Raw genomic sequence first — 3,442 nt, 5'->3', positions numbered from 1 at the left:
TGCGCAATGCTGGGTCTTCTTTCCAGCGCGCCATTCGCATTACCCTTGATTCACAGGTTGGCCGCAACGTCGAGGCCTACATCGACGATCTCGTGGTCAAGTCCCGAGACCGCGCCACCCTGCTTGAGGACCTTGCCGAGACTTTCAATAGTCTCCGCACCACCCGCCTTAAGCTCAACCCCGAGAAGTGTGTCTTTGGGGTGCCGGCGGGCAAGCTCCTCGGTTTCTTGGTTTCTGGCCGAGGAATCGAGGCCAATCCAGAGAAGATCCGGGCCATCGAGCAGATGCGACCCCCGGCTCGACTCAAAGAGGTCCAGCATCTCGTCGGCTGCATGGCGGCCCTCGGGCGCTTCATCTCCAAGCTCGGGGAGCGAGGGCTCCCCCTCTTCAAGCTTCTGAAGAAGACCGGTCGTTTTGACTGGACACCAGAGGCTGAGCAGGCCTTCCGCGATCTGAAGAAGTACCTCACCTCGCCACCCGTGCTGGTGGCTCCCTCCGAAGGTGAGCCCCTACTGCTCTACGTCTCGGCCACTCATCAGGTCGTGAGCATGGTGCTGGTGGTGGAGCGTGATGAGTGCATGGGGCCAGGTGCTGGGTCCCAGCTCCCAGTGGCCCCCGAGCGCTCACCCGTCCTCGCGGCTCCCCCCGAGCAAGGGGTCGAGCCCGAGCTCTTGGCTCCCCCCGAGCAAGGGGTTGAGCCCGAGCACTTGGCTCCCCCCAAGCAAGGGGTCGAGCTCGAGCTCTTGGCTCCCCTCGAGCAAGGGGTCGAGTCCGAGCACTTTGCTCCTCCCGACCAGGGAGTCGAGCCCGAGCACCCGGCCAGCCCCGACCACGCCGCCGAGCCTGGGGGCTGCAGCAGCCCCTCGGGTAAAGCCACCGTCCTGGCCCGTCGGGTACAGCGACCGGTGTACTTCGTCAGTGAAGTCCTCCGGGAGGCCAAAACAAGGTATCCCCAGGCTCAGAAGCTGCTCTACGCCGTGCTCATCGCTTCCCGGAAGCTGCGCCACTACTTCCAGGCGTACAAGGTCTCGGTGGTTACCACGTATCCACTGGGACCCATTCTCCGGAACCGAGAAGGCAACAGGCATATTGTCAAGTGGGCGGTGGAGCTGGCGGAATTCGACCTGCACTTTGTCAGTCCCTAGGCGATCAAAAGCCAGGCGCTCTCCGACTGCGTAGCAGAATGGACACCCGTCCCCGAGGTCATCCCAGAAGAGATCTCTGCGTATCCCGGGCACGACGCGCCCGGGTACTGGGTCATGCATTTCGACGGCTCCCTCTCACTGAAAGGCGCGGGGGCCGGAGTGGTTCTCACCTCCCCAACGGGTGAAGAGCTCCGGTACGTCGTGCAGTTGCAGTTCCGCGCATCCAACAACATGGCGGAATATGAAGGTCTCATCGCTGGCCTCCGAGCTGCGGTGGGGCTCGGGATTCGTCGCCTCCTGGTCAAAGGGGACTCCCAACTGGTGGTCAACCAGGTATCCAAGGAGTACCAGTGCTTGGATCCTCAAATGACGGCGTACGTAGCAGTGGTCAGGAAGCTGGAGAGGCGTTTCGATGGCCTGGAGTTGCGGTACATCCCTCGCCGCGACAACACTCTGGCCGACGAGCTCTCCCGCCTGGCCTCCTCCCGTGCGCGCGTCTCTGCCGGAGTCTTTGAAGAAAGGCTCGCATGGCTTTCCGTCCTGCCTGCCGAACAGGATGAAGGGGAAACCTCGAACTCAATTCAGGAGACCCCGGCGGTGCCCTCAGTGGGAAGCCCCGTCAGGGTGCCGCCGTCCGGCGAGTGTGCTGCACTCGCTGAATGTTCTCAAGAAGCCTCGTGGATGTCTGACATCCGAGGGTACTTGAAGGAAAAGTCCCTTCCCAGGGATGAGGCGTCTGCCGAAAGAGTTGCTCGGCAGTCCAGACGCTATACCATAGTAGATGGGGATCTCTACCGGCGTAGCGCAAGAGGTGTCCTCCTGAAATGCATCTCCCGGGCAGAAGGCGGCGAACTTCTCGCTGAGATCCACGAGGGCGAGTGCGATGGCCATTCATCGTTCCGCACGCTGGTTGGGAAGGCCTTCCGGCAAGGTTTCTACTGGCCTACAGCTCTCCAGGATGCTTCCGAGCTGGTTCGGCGCTGCAGGGCGTGCCAGTTCCACGCAAAGCAGATTCACCAGCCAGCTCAGGCTCTTCACACCATCCCCCTATCATGGCCTTTCGCGGTCTGGGGGTTGGACATTCTGGCTCCATTCCCCCGAGCAATTGGGGGCTATGAATACCTCTACGTCGCCATCGACAAGTTCACCAAGTGGCCGGAGGTGGTCCTAGTCATCAAGGTGACCAAGAACACGGCGCTCCAGTTTATCCGCGGCATCACTAGTCGCTTCGGTGTCCCGAACCGGATCATCACCGACAACGGCACCCAGTTCACGAGTGCCCTGTTTGGGGACTACTGTGAAGACCTCGGCATCAAGCTCTGCTTCGCCTCCGTCACTCATCCTCGGAGTAACGGGCAAGTCGAGCGCGCCAACGCGGAGATACTAAAAGGCCTCAAGACCCGGACCTATGACGTGCTCGCAAAGCATGGGAAGGGATGGGTGGACGACCTGCCCGCCGTGCTATGGGCTAATCGAACCACGCCAAGCTGCGCCACTGGGGAGACTCCATTCTTCCTCATCTACGGCGCTGAGGCGGTCCTCCCCTCCGAGCTCACTCTAGGCTCCCCTCGGCTGCATGCATATTCTGAGGGTGAGCAGGAGCAGCAAAGGCGCGACGACCTTGACTACCTGGAAGAGCGCCAGCGGCGTGCCGCCATCCGGGCGGCTCGGTACCAGCAGAGTCTGCGGTGATACCATCTGCGCCATGTCCGGGCTCGGTCTCTCGAGGTGGGGGACCTAGTTCTCCGACGCGTCCAGTCGCGCGAAGGAAAGAATAAGCTATCCCCCACATAGGAAGGTCCCTTCACCGTGATCGGGGTCCCGCGAGAAGGTTCTTTCAGGTTGGCAACAGAAGATGGGCAGCCGCTCCCGAACCCGTGGAACATCAAGCACCTGCGCAGGTTCTACCCATAGACGGCCATGCTCGTGGCTCAGGTCAACCAGGCCGGGGGCTTCCCCCCGCCCAAGTTACCACTCATTGGGTAAGTCGCCCAACCTTGTAAAATTTGTCAATTCAATGTAAATCTCAATGTGCAGCCGTTATGTCAAATTCATTTTTCTGGATTCCATATGTTTAATCTGTCTGGTGAGATGCTCGATTGTGCGAGAAAAAAGTTCGCTCTCTCATTTTCCCCGCTGATAAAAGAATCCCAATCGGTATGCACGCGGGCAGTTGCCGCTGACTTACGTCCGATGTGGTAGGCTGTGGTGTTCGGTGTCGTGACAGGCTCTCGGGCACTACCGAGTTCCTGGGCGCTCTGGGTAATCCTATCGCTCGAGCTCCTCGAGTAGTCCGG

The sequence above is a fragment of the Phragmites australis genome, chromosome 5, assembly GCF_958298935.1.
Source record: "Phragmites australis chromosome 5, lpPhrAust1.1, whole genome shotgun sequence".
NCBI classification, from domain to species: Eukaryota; Viridiplantae; Streptophyta; class Magnoliopsida; order Poales; family Poaceae; genus Phragmites; species Phragmites australis.
The sequence above is the reverse complement of the archived record's forward strand: the minus strand, read 5'-3'. Positions refer to the sequence as shown.